This window comes from Bufo bufo, chromosome 1 (assembly GCF_905171765.1).
Source record: "Bufo bufo chromosome 1, aBufBuf1.1, whole genome shotgun sequence".
NCBI classification, from domain to species: domain Eukaryota; kingdom Metazoa; phylum Chordata; class Amphibia; order Anura; family Bufonidae; genus Bufo; species Bufo bufo.
The window spans coordinates 166,312,981-166,327,268 of NC_053389.1; the positions used below are offsets into that span (position 1 = coordinate 166,312,981).

The following is a 14,288-nucleotide window of genomic DNA, read 5'->3' on the forward strand; positions in this document are numbered from 1 at the left end:
AAAGAAACCAAAAACAAAACTCAGCAGCACAAGACAAAAAGTAGTGGGTGCAAGTCCTCTCAGCCGCAGGCTAAGACGGCTATAAATAGCCAGGTCCTACATCAGGGACACTGGCGATTTTTTGGATAGGATCTCTGAGATTGTGCTGCCAGATGGTTGTCTCCTGGCATCTTTTGATGTCACTAGCCTTTACACCTCTATTGACCATGACAGAGGGCTGGCTGCGGTTCGGAGACAGCTATCTGGCAGTAACTATTCACTAGCTTGTCAAGATTTTTTAGTCCAGCTTTTGAATTTGATTTTGAGGAACAACTATTTCCTTTTCATGGACAGCTTTTATCTCCAGTTACGAGGGACCGCCATGGGGTCTAATGTGGCACCGACTTATGCCAATGTCTTCATGGCGGCCCTCGAGGAGGACCTTGTCTATGTGTCCCACCACTTCAGCCATGTGCTGGGGTGGTGGCGATACATAGATGACGTCTTCCTCATCTGGTCTGGTGACTCTCTTTCTCTCGGCAGCTTTCATGACTTTTTGAACCACATGGACCCCAATATCATGTTTACACTTGTACACTCGAGTTCACATGTCCAGTTTCTAGACATGACAGTTACCATTGTGGGTGACCATTTATCCACTGACATCTACACGAAGCCCACCGATTGTAATACACTGCTGCACTATGGCAGCTGTCACCCTAGATCCATCATTAATTCCGTACCCTACAGTCAGCTACTTAGGGTTAAGAGGTTGGTGCAAGATCCAGACTTACTCCCGACTCGTTTCTCTCACATGGTGCACATGTTTAGGGAACGGGGTTACCCGGCTCGGGTGATTGATAAACACCTTAACAAGGTAAAAAATCCACAGATCTCCCTAGGTGCCACACAAAATAAAGTTGAGAGAATACCTTTTATATCAACTTATTCGGAACAAAGTGTTCAGATTGCTCAGATTGTCCGTAAACATTGGGCAATACTTAAGAGCAATTTTCCCAGTGTTATACCTTTGACGGTGCCACCTCTGCTTTCCTACAGACGTCCTGCCAATTTCCGGGATAAATTGGTCCGTGCGGACATTCCCGTCAAGACTTTAGTACAATCTCATATTGGCCCTCGCAGGGTGGGTTCTTATCCCTGCCTTGGCTGCGTCAATTGCGCCTACATGACCAGGGGGGAGAAGTTTACTCACCCTGTTACGGGGATCCAGTATGGGATTGGACATTTCTTGACATGCAATAGTTCATATGTGATCTACGTGCTCTCCTGTCCTTGTGGCCTCCTCTATGTTGGGGAGACCACTTGTGACATGAAGGCACGGTTGAACAATCATCGTTTTTCCATTCGACAAAAAAGAAAAGATCTGCCCGTGCCTAAACACTTTGTCGAGGCCAACCACAAGGAGAAGGATTTGAAGTTTATGTTAGTGGATCATATTTCTCTGTCTAGAAGGGGAGGTGACAGGACATTGGCTCTCAAACAACGTGAGCTTAGATGGATCCATCGTCTCAACACACTGAGACCCCATGGTCTCAATGTTGATTTTAAGTGGAGTGTAGTATAGGATGTGGCTTTTTTAGCTATTCCCTGGTGCCCCTCCCCCTGTCATGTCCTGGTGTATGTGAATTCTGTATTGGTGTAATTTTTTTGATATATATAACCAATTTGTTACATACAGATGTATAATTCTCTGTCTTATTGCTTATATTCTACTCTTTCTTTCTTTAGATCATTGGTGCTCCGCTGGCGTTCTCTGCGGACGGTATGCGCCCTCTTCTGCTTATCCATGTTGGGATTATGATGATGGGAGAGATCCCTGGATGCATCTGTATTGGCTTTGCCATGTAACGTGTGGGTTTACTATAATCATGTTGTCTATCTGGAGTGGTGGTCTGTTTATTTCATCTTGGACTGTAGGGTCGGTGTCTGGGTTTGGGACCTGTGGCATGGACGTGTCTCTGATCCCTCGCCTTCCATGGAACAGGGGTTCTGCCGTGACAACGGCGGGACCTTTTGATCCCCGGCCTGTTGTCCTATTTTTGAAGTATGGCACGGGTTATTACTTATTTCCAGTGCTGATATACTTCATGCAAGCCACGTTCACTCTGATTTTTATTTATATATATAAATATACAAACTACAGTGACCTGCTTTGGTCCTTTTACCCACATAGTTCATTGTTGCGATGCCAGTGTCTTCCTTTTTTTCTCTCCTCTCGTCTGTTAATTCCCCCTTTCCTGCCGTTCTTTATGTGCCCGGGTACCTGTGCCTGCCGTGTGGCCGGTGGGTGGACTACGATACACACTGCGGGACTGCTGGTGCTGGGGGAGCAATGTTTCATTGTTGCCTAGCGACGCGGGGCCGGCCTTGTGGGCGTGTTTCTACCCGGCGCGTCCTCCTGAGGAGTCACGTGTCTATCGCTGTGGTCATGTGCCCACACGTTTCCATGGTGATGACGCCTGGCTCCTCGGCTTGGAGCGTCCGTCTGGTGACGTGGCAGGCACTTGGGACATGCGCACTTTGACGGTGAGGACGCGGAAGTTTGGCGCGCCGTCCCATACGATCCGGTGTGAGTTCCTTTTTTTAAACTACATGCACTTATTCATTTGCACAGGTGATGTTACACTTTTTTGATTAATTAGATATTGGTCAATTATTTCATTTGATCGTTATCATAATGATCAAATATATATGTACACTGTTTTGCACTTTGATATATATTATGCAATGTAGACCATTCGGCTATATATGACTTTTGTTTTTTGTACACCATGGATTGTATGGTTTATGCTTCATTGGTCTGAAGATTATATAATTGTCACGTTCATTATTTGCAATGTATTGTGGGTATATATACCCCTTGATGACACCTTTTTTGTTATGCTTGAGAAAGACCGCATTGAGACGGTTGAAACGTTGCACAGAGGGGAATAAAGGATCCACTTTTTTACTTCCATTGGAGTGCTGCCTCGTTTTTGGAATCTATATATATATATATATATATATAAAAGACAAAAATCGGACTGCACTCCAAGCGACTCTTCAGAAAATGTGTTTTATTCACCCATATGGTGGCAAAAGCGACGTTTCGGCTCAAGCATGCTTGGAGTGCAGTCCGATTTTTGTCTTCTATAAGTGGGTAAGCACCTTTTACCGTACTTGGACATTGCACCTGTCTATTTTTTCATACTTCTCAGGGTGGTGCTGCCAGTGGTTTTTTACTATATATATATATAGACTATGTAGAATCAGGGCAGCACTCCTAGCTACAAACCGATGGGTGCCAGCGGTGTGAACACCTTACCAAGGTGTATAGTACAGAACAAAGAAAGATACCGCAGCACATCCGTAGGTGAAAAGTAGTGGATCTTTATTCACCCTTGGCAAGGGTGAATAAAGATCCACTACTTTTCACCTACAGATGTGCTGCGGTATCTTTCTTTGTTCTATATATATATATATATATATATATATATATATATGTATTTGGTATCTCTGTAATCGTACTGACCCAGTGAAAAAAGTTCATTTTTCTTTTTTTTTGCACTTTATTTGCTAATTATGGGTGTAGGGATAATTTAATTTGATAAAAGTCCATCAGAGGATGATGCAGACATTTACATCTCCCAAGCTGGGCCATGGAAGACGGTGTTGGGTTTCTGGCTGAGATTTCCCTTACGATGCCCCTAGAGATGCTTCACCTTTATTCTACATGAGGAACCAGTAGAGGATTGTGTTTCATGCCTGTGACCCTATAACTAATCAGCGACCTGTGCTGTAATTACGTTTGTAAGATGTTAGGAGGAATGATGGCATGTAAATACGTGTGAGAGGCTCGGCGTTTGTGAATGAATTCTGATACAGTGCAGTCTCTCCATTAAGTGAGAACCCCTGAAATGCAGCACTAAGTGGCATCTCTGTGTTGCCACCTGCAATGATGGTTGATTACAGCGTTCTTCAAATGACCTTTAATGACAAGAATGCACTCCCCGGCTGTCATGTTACTGTGATTAAATGCAATTGCACTGCAGATGACTTGCTTTGATGGTCACATTCAGCTACAGCTGTGTCGAATCCTTGGACTGTTCCCAAACTTGAGAGCTACGACTTGTCAGAACGTTGAATGGATTGAATATGTGCTGCGTGAAAGTTCATCTCTGTAAATGCATTATTGTCTCATGGTGGGCCTGGATTATCAACCAGCTGCATTTGCTTAATTCAGGCCTGAGACTAGTTAATATGGAGACCAGTAGACCTGAACATATTGTTCCCAGAGACGAGAGACATTTCTAAAAAACTTGTGGGGAAAAGAATCTGGTGATTTTAGGCTAAATTCATATCTGCAGTATTCTGCTCCAGCTGAGTAACAGTATTTTGGAGTTGTTGTATCTGGCAAAACCTGATATAGTGCACACCGCCAAATTCCCAATCCGGCGGCTTTCCTTTTTTATGCCAGAAAGCAGCTGGATCCCCGTCGGATCCCATTATAGTCAATGGGGATCCGGTGGTGCCTGGAGGTATCTAATTATGCTGGATATGTTAATTACCTTTATCACAGATGTGAACCTATCCTAATTTCAGCATCAGATAGTAGACAGGTCTAATATGGATGGAAATACAATACCTTCCTCTTCTAGTGTCCTTACAATACTAAAAAGAGCTGGCAGTGGGAGGACAGATCAGACTACTCGTGGTTTGTTTGTAGTCTGTAACCATGGAGACATACAGTATAAGTCTGTGTAGAAGCTATATTAATAAAACTGTAGATTTTGAATTAAGATGAATTGAAAAGTGATGATAGTGCTCACAGTCTTGAAATATGTAGGGAATTTAGCCTTGGAGTAATATTTGGATCCCCCTGTAATGCCTCATTCTGTGATTTCCATCAGTGATTTTGAGCCAAAAGCAGGTACGGCTCTAAACACAGAACAGGAGCAGAGCTTTCTGCTCCTGTTCTGTGCAGTGCAGTGTGCGTAATCCGCTCCGTGAAAGAGAGCCAAGCCCTGTTCCAGACAGCAGAGACATGGAGCATGAACATGATTAATAATGCTCCGTGCCTCTCTGTGATCTTTTTACTACAAAATCACAGTGAGATAAAGTTTTTATTGTGATTTTGTAGTAAAAATGTCACAGAGAGGCACGGAGCATTATCAATCATGTTAATGCTCCATGTCTCTGCTGCCGGGACGGGGCTTGGCTTGGGATCCGCTCGTGTGAAAGAGCCCTTATACCTTATCTTTGTGGAGGCTCCAATCCTGGTTTTTGCTCACAATCAGTGATGGAAATCACTGACCAAAACACTGACGTGTGAATGAGGCATAACCGACAGTAGCTTTCCCTTTAACAACACATCAAAGGAATTGCTAGTTAAGACATTTTCAAATATATTCTTTGAAAAAAATCTAGATAACGGAAGTCCTACAGGCTGTAGGACACACATAGGATTGTAGTGGAGGTACAGTATATGTTCTGCCCAGCAGGGTTAGAAAATTATTCTAGTTTATTCTGCCAGAGTCTTGGTATTTCTCAAGTGGTTAGTGTGGTTATAGCACCATCTAGCGGTGTTAAGTTGTATTGCACTTTGTTTTTCCTGTTACAACGACTACTGCATTGTGGGTGGTGCAAAGCATCCTGGGAAAGAGAACCCTCCAGTCTCCAGGACACATCAGCAGAGCTGTCCTATGCATGTCTCCTTCTCAAACGCCACCATCCTTGTAAAAGCATATCTGGTGAGAGATCTACCTTTGTTTCAGGGACATCATGTTATGCAGAGCTGTTCAGCTGGTTGTAATTGTTACTCAGGGAGTTGTTACTACTGTTAGCTAGACATGTAATCTTATGTACAGGCAGCCATTTTACCATGTGCTTCAGTGTTAATGCAAATGTTGTAGTACATGCTATCTATACATTTCTACTTATACATGCTATTTGTATTCTTGTAGTCTTACCAATCTACAATCCTGTTTTACCAATAAACAAGTTAGACTACAATGAACAGTCCTCTTATTTGAAAGACAGGAATGGTTTATGCTGAATGTCAGACTGCACACTGTGTGAACGTGTATGAAGATAGAGCAGTATATACATCAAGAAGGATGTGTGTTTCATCTTAACATACTCCTACAACATTCCCCGTCTTAGTTCTGGCTTGTGCCTTATACATTCAGCTCCCTCTTAAACTAATTGTTATCAAAGGGTTTACTAAAAGGAGCCTCTCATCTTCCCATAGAATTGTATGACTCCCAGACAATGTATTGTTTTCCATATAAAAAAAAGCTCTGCACGCTACTCCATTCTTGTAAATTACTGATGGAATCATTAATGAGTAGCCAAGGATGTCATACGCAGTTAGACATGGATGAAACAGTGAACTTTAAAGCAGAAGACTGAGGACAGGATGAAAGGTTCAGTAGAATACATCAAGATCCAGTAAACACATCTTCATCGCCCACTAGACCCCCGCAAGGCCATGGAGGAGGGAGAACATGGAGAGATAAGATCAGCGGTGAACATTCCTGTGGCCACAAACACTCCAAAAAAGCCTGTGCTACAAAGAAAATACAAAGCTTTCTCATTATTGCTTTCTGCAGCCCGAAACAAGATCTTGTTATCGAATTATCCCCTCATCCTCCAATAATGTCCCTGCTCAGATCAAAGATTCATATTAATTAGTTTTTTCCAGACAGCTTTTTCCACCTGCTACATGGAAGACAGGAGGGGCCGGCCCGGTGTCCTCAGGGAGATCTGGCTTCTCAAATACAATGCAAGTCGAGGAAGACCGACCTAACCCAGCGAAACAGTCCTGCGGGACCAAACTTGTTGTCACCATCTTTAGAAGAATTCCATCGATGTGCCTATCGAGTTCTGTAACTGCAATTCTCTGCTTTTTGTGTTTAATAACAATATTTTCACACATCTGACTTGCTGAAAATGAAGTGAAAGCATATGGTGCACTGCAAATGGCAGCAGAAGTCTCCGATGGAGCAGCGGGATCCCCTCGCTGTCGGATTTCAATCAGCACATTTAGGGGTTTACTGTCTGAGCAATCTGGAGTTACTGAAACAGGCCATGTAGAACATAGAAATCAAGTTAAACTGGTTAAAAGGGGCTTTCTGGGAGTACAATATTGATGGTCTATCCTAAGGATAGCTCATTGATATCAGATAAGGGGTCGGCACCTCCCCCGATCAGCTGCTTACCAAGCACAGCGCCGTACACTGGATAATGGCTGTGCTTGGTTTTGCATCCCATTCATATGAACGAGACTGATGAATGTGGTGTCTCTGGCCTAGGAAGAGGCCACAACACTTACCGGAGTGCCACATCCTCTCCAAACAGCTGATGGTGGGGGTGCTGGTGTTGAATCCCCTACCGATCTAATATTGATGACCTATCCTGAGGATAGATCATCAATAATTTACTCCTTGAAAACCCCTTGAAGGGGTATGTAGTTATTGCCCTAATGCATTAAAAAGAAAATTAATCAATGTGGCAAAAATCTTGATTACAAAAAAATCTATTGTTTTGCGTATACAACTCCTATACAGACATATGTGTCTCCATGGTTACAGACTACAAACAAACCCTGTTTAGTCTTATCTATTAGTCATGTGGCACACCACCACCCCGTTACCTCTTGTACTATCTGTAGTTTATCAAAATGTTGGAAGGGAGGCAGGGGAGTAAGACATGACTGCAGGGTCAGACTAAGGCTACTTTCACACTAGCGTTCTGGGCTCCGCTTGTGAGTTCCGTTTGAAGGGTCTCACAAGCGGCCCCGAACGCTTCCGTACTGCCCCAATGCAGTCTGAGTGGATGCGGATCCGCTCAGAATGCATCAGTCTGGGGGCGTTCAGCCTCCGCTCCGCTCAGCAAGCGGACACCTGAACGCTGCTTGCAGCCGTGCGGAGGCAAACGGATCCGTCCAGACTTACAATGTAAGTCAATGGGGACGGATCTGTTTGAAGTTGACACAATATGGCTCAATTTTCAAACGGATCCGTCCCCCATTGACTTTCAATGCAAAGTCTGGACGGATCCGTCTGAACTACTTTCACACTTAGAATTTTTTCTAAACTATAATGCAGACGGATCCGTTCTGAACGGATCCAAACGTCTGCATTATAGGAGCGGATCCGTCTGTGCAGACACCAGACGGACCCGCTCTGAACGCAAGTGTGAAAGTAGCCTAAGGCCTCATTCACACAACAGTGAAAAATGATGATGGACATTTTTTAGAACCAATTAAAGTCTATGGGTTCTTTTTAACAGCCAGTGAATAGCGGCCGTCAAAAAGATAGTACATGTCCTATTTTTGTTTTTACGGCCAGTCCTTTTTTAATTGCTGCACAGACATTTAACGGCCTTTAAAAATGGCTACAAGGGCCTTTCAGGAGTTAAAATAAAAGAATAAATAAATTACCTCATCCACTTGAATGAGCGGGGACACTCGATCTTCCAATCCTCGCTCTTCAGTGGATGCGTAATAGCATCACATGATCACGCTGGGAGTGCAGGTCTTGCAGCATCCAGTGAGGATGGAGTATGCCCACACACTGAATTGGATGGGACTATTATCTATACGGGAAGGAGGATAACTATGAAGGGCATTATCTATACTGGGTGCACTATGGGGGGGCAATATATATAGTGTGGGCACTATGGGGGGCATAATCTATATTGGAGGCACTATGGGGGGCATTATCTATACTGTGGAGCACTATGGGGGAAATATATATAGTGGGGGCACTATGGGGGGCATAATCTATATTGGAGGCACTATGGGGGGCATTATCTATACTGTGGGGCACTATGGAGGGCATTATCTATACTGGGTGCACTATGGGGGAAATATATATAGTGGGGGCACTATGGGGGGCATAATCTATATTGGAGGCACTATGGGGGGGGGCATTATCTATACTGTGGGGCACTATGGAGGTAATTATCTATACTGGGTGCACTACAGGGGGCATTATATATAGTGTGGGCACTGTTGTTAATGGCCATTTTTAACAGCTGTTAAAAAGTGATGCAAAACCCGAGTCAATTTTGCTCTATTTTCCAAATAGCTCTAACTTATGCTGGAGATGCCAGTCTTCTAAAGGCTCTTATTTCCATATTTGGTGGAAATGTCAAACCATTAACGACTGGTGGCGTGCAATTGTAAAAACCTGCAATCATATATGCCAGACGACCCTTACATGCACCCCTGACCTAACTCTCATCAGCCTGGGACTTAGAGGTTTAAACAAATGGCGAAGATCTCTCTTTCTTATGCTATTAGCTGCAGCCAGACTTCTGGTAGCATCTTCTTGGCTCTCCCCTAAAGTCCCAGATGTGGCAAAGTGGGTCCAAAAAGTTGATCAGATTTCTAGATTAGAAGAACTCTCTCACTGGGAGCTCCGTTCCCGGTCCTCTTTCCTAGCTATTTGGTCCCCTTGGAAACAATATAGAGGGTTCCACTGACCCATATCTGTATCTTTATGTATCATCATGTCTCTGACTGTCTACACACTATATTATGCCCTATCTGTGGCTACGTGGCTTGCTTCTCATAAATCATGCCCTTATGTTTTTGTATTGTTTTGTATTGTTTTATTACGTTCTGTTTATTTTCTCCTTTGTGCTCCTCAACATGCATATTTTGCCGATGCAGCCTTTTTTGCAACTCAGGTCCCACCGAAGATGACCAATCATTGTTATCTCATTCGGCATAAGCAATGTCTACAATCTTGATGTATCTCTTTGGTGATTGACCTCAAAAACTCTAAAAATTGTTAAATATAAAAAATAAAAAAAAGTGATGCAAAACGACCGTTAAAAACAGATAAACGGCCACAAAATGGATGCACACACTGATGCAAAATGGCCATGATAAACTGACAGTGTATCCGTTTTTAACAGATATATATATTTTTTTTTTACTGCCTTGTTTGTGAATGTAGCCTAACAATTTTTTTTGCAGTCTGTAACCATGGAGACACCTGGAGTCTGCACGGGAGCTGTATACACCAAACGGAAAGAGGATTTTAATTGTTATTTGTAGGGTTTTTATCTATCACAATAGAAAATGGCAAAGGTGAACATACCCTTTAAGCACATGTGACATTTATACATAAAAAACCTTGGTGTATATCCAGCAGAAGCTGCAGCGCGGTCTCTTCCTTGCGGAGAGGTAAGTCTTCCATTTGACCTGGTGCTAACCGTCCAGGCTGATGCGCTGAGGCCGTTTTTAACACTCCTGTCCAGAGACTGCTCGGGGAGGTGGTCCCTGCTGGGCCGTGTTTTACCATGATAAATGCCACCACCATGAAGTGAAAGGAAGCCGGGTAATTTCTAAAAGGATTTATTATTTTTCTTGTAGAAGTTAAACAGGATTGATGCTTTAAGGAGGAATCTCCCTGCTGGGAATGCAGCCATGTTGTACTTGGATACACCGCCAGCGGCACATCATTTTCATTACAAATCACCACGGTTTAGGGTCTGAGGAGTGAATTATGAGGAATTAACAGACTGGTCTAAGGTAACTGTGACACACTCCATTCGATGGGGCGTCCGCCAGCGCAGAAGGAGTTAACGGGAAGTTGCGAAATGAAATGCTTGCTGTTCTTCTGCCTGTGGAGGTGTTAAACAAAGCTCCTCATCCTCATCAATATTAATACCTTAACTTAAACAGGATGCGAGCGTACGAAACAAGGGAGCGGCAGATTGAGTTAATATTTAATATTCTTGTTAGGCGGCGGAGATGCTAAGTACAACCCTTGTTATTCTGCATATAACCCAGTCACTAAGCAAATGTTTTCCGAAATCAGAAGACTTAACCATTTCTCACCAGGAAGGGAAGAAGTTTCATGATTATGGAAGTCAAACTTCATCAACATCGGCTATCGGGTGATTAAAGGGGGTTTCCAGCTTTATAGGAAGTTGGTAAAAAGTTCAGCAACTTTTTAAAGTGTTTTGTGCTTCAATTCCTCACCATTTGCAAGATTTCTGCTTGCTGTCAGTGGATGGAAAATATCCTTTAAAGGGGTATTCCGGTTGTTAGAAGTTATCCCTTATCCACAGGATAAGGGATAGCTATCATATAGGTGGGTCTCCTACTGTTGGGACCCCCACCGATCACCAGAATAGGGGCCCCGTACCCCCTGCAGCCCCTCTGAAATGAACCGAGTGTCCAGTCAGGTATGTGTGCAGCCGCTCCATTCATTTCTCAGCTATCTCCGGAACTCCCATAGAAATGAAAGGGGCAGCCATGCGCATGGGCAACCAGCCTCTTTGTTCCTTTCAGGGGGGCTGCAGGGAGTACAGGGCCCCCGTTCTTGTGATTGGTGCGGGTCCCAGCAGTAGGACCCCCACAGTTCTAATAGTTATCCCCTATTCTATGAATAGGGGATAACTTCTAACAACCGGAATACCCCTTTAAATCCTGAGGCTGACCTAGAAAGAGTCTGCAGCAGTCAGCGAAGCGCCATGACCTCTTCAAATAGCTGACCGGCGTTGGGTGCGTGCCATAAGTCAGACCTCCACCAATAAGATGTTAATGACCTATCCTGAGGATAGGCCATCAATATAAAAATCCCAGACATTAATGTGCCCCGCTGCATGACACATGTCTGCCGAGCATTTTTCTAATCTGTTGTGCATAATACAGATAACACACTATGTACAGTGCAGTTAAAGGACAACTCCACCCAAAATTGTCTAACACTTGCTTGTTTTTTTAAGGTGTCTTAACAGTGACTTTAAGATGGTAAACATTTTATTCTGCTTCTCCACAACTTTTAATCATAAACCAGCATCTGATCAACAACTTGCGATTTGATGCCCAAAAAAATTGTGACCTTAAAGCCACCAGCAAGGACGACAACTGGGAAATTTTGATAAAATAAAAAAGAAAGATGACAGAAAGAAGCACAGACAAGAAGACATCCAAGTACTCGGCTATTATACAGAAAGGTTATCGTTGTATTAATAATATTTCATCTGCCGGAGCCGCACGCAGATAAGCAGGGAGTCCAGAAGTGCGCCTCGATGGCCTGAAAACGTCTTTATCAAAGAACAAGTCACCTGAAAAACACTTCAGACTGAGCACAGGAGGACGCTGCATGCGCACAATGGCAGTATCTGTGAATGCGGGTGCAGGGAAGGAGCACGTTCTTAGCTTCGTCTCTGCGGTGCTAAGGAAACCAGCGCAGGATGTAGAGATGCTTTGTGCCCATGTAGGAGTGTACTCCATTAAATATGAGAGGAGCAACCTGGAGCACGGGGTCCCAGTACCTGGGTCCAATAGGGAAACATATAGGGGGTCATTTACTATCAGAAATACACGTATTTCCTAAACGACTGCGGATATGCGACTTTTCCCCGATCTAAAGAAGTAGGCGCGGCGTGGGAAGGGGACGGTCCGGCCCGTCTCATTTATCATTTTCTATGCCTGTTTTAGGCATAGAAAATGGTCTAAATTTAAGGCACCAAGGAAGCTGTCTTACATTTAGACCGGCGCTGGATACGGCAAAGTTATGTAGAGGCCGTTGCCTCTACTAAATACTAAAACGCCGGTCTTAATAAATGACCCCCATAGCTGTTACCTTCTTAAGTATCTCTGTTTAGTAAAAACTTGTGTTTGTTAGAAAATAACAATTCCGGAGCATCTTTTTGTCAAGTCCTGTGTTATGCTGTCCCTCGGGTTATTCATCCTGGAAATATCAATACATTGACAACTGTGTGTTACAGCTTCCCTTGTCTAAGTGCGTCTCAATACTGTCAGCATTGATTGCACGGAAGCGAGGGGCACACCCCAAGGACAAGGGGCAACTGTCAATTCATTCATACATTTATGGGAGCAATGACAGAGAGAAAGCACAACACAAAGTTACGAGAACGTATGCTCTAGCGTGACATGAGACAGGAGAGAGCGGGAATTCCACATAGGACCGCTGACTGCTCCATTTCAGAAAACTATCGGCTGAGGAGAGCCGAGCGAGTAGTTCATGGACTCAGAGGCTTTCTATGGGCCAGGAGAGCCGATGAGGACCAAAGTGGCACCAAACTGAGCGCTTCTTCCCTTAGGTTATAAAGGCACAAAAACTGGTGTACAGGAAAACTGGTTTAGTTACCAATATCAACCAATCAGATTCCACCTTTCATTTTTCACAGCTCGTTTGGGAAATCAAAGGTGCAATCTTATTGGTTGCTATGGGCGACTAAGCCAGATTTCCTTTACACCACTCTCTTGCTAAATATTCCTCATGGTGCATTTATCCACAGATTCAGATTTTGCCACAAATCCACAGAGAAATCACAGCAAAATCTTCACCCCACAACATTAAGGGCTCTGGCACACCGCTTGTTGCTCGGCCGTTCCGTGCATTGGGGACCGCAAATTGCGGTCCCCTATGCCCGGGCACCATCCGTGCGGCTGCTGCAACGGATCCAGACCCTTTCAAGTGAATGGGTCCGCATCCGTGATGGGGTGAGCACGCGGCCAGTGCCCGTATATTGTGGACTCGCCGTGTGTTCATGAGGCCTAAAATGCATGAAATCTCCTGTGAAATATGCCCACAATAAGCCATGTTTTGTTTTTTAATTTTTTTGCGGGTTTGCGGAATAGAAATGCGGCCACATTGAAATGAATGAGTCCACATCGGAGATCGGATGCTTACCGAAAATACGGTTGCGTGCATGAGGCCTTAATGTAATGAAAAGTTGTCCGTCCAGGGAGACGATGTAAGAACGGTTGACATTTCCTCCCTCCCTCGCATAATATCTTACATTAATTTTCTGATGGCCAATTTTCAGCGCTAGTGTGGGAGTCACAGATATTACTCCAGCTCATCAGAGTGCCTAATAAGGGTCCCGGTTATCCAGTGCTGCGGCTGGCTTGGGCACCGCCAATGCTAATTACTCTAATTGCTCAGCACGTTATTATTTTTCCTGGGCTCAAGTGCAGCTGTTTTGAAGATTGGCAGCGGATGTTACATTGCTGCTAATTTTCTCTCCATTTTGCAAGCTTCCAGTAGGAATTCTTCTAAGTGCTTTTCTGGTTGCAAGGGAAATAAGAGGGAATGAACTAATCATAATAAAAAATGCTTACTAGGGGCGAGAATAGGCAAAGGCAGTCATAGAACATGGCGAGCAAGATGGCTTTCCTTAACCACTCTATACAACTGCACGAGCGCTGTACACGATACCAGTTTACCCGCACATTGTCAGTACCTGTACTGTATGCCACCCACCATCCATGATTAGGGCATGCTCATACTGTGCATAGTAAGTCATGATGCATA

At 44.0% G+C, this 14,288-nt stretch overlaps 1 protein-coding gene across 2 annotated transcripts in view; it reads right to left on the minus strand.

Annotated features, from left to right (window-relative positions):
* Nucleotides 1-14,288, minus strand: part of KIRREL3 (kirre like nephrin family adhesion molecule 3) — an 886,110-nt gene that overhangs the window by 737,706 nt on the left and 134,116 nt on the right. The gene's annotated exons all lie outside the window — the stretch shown is intronic.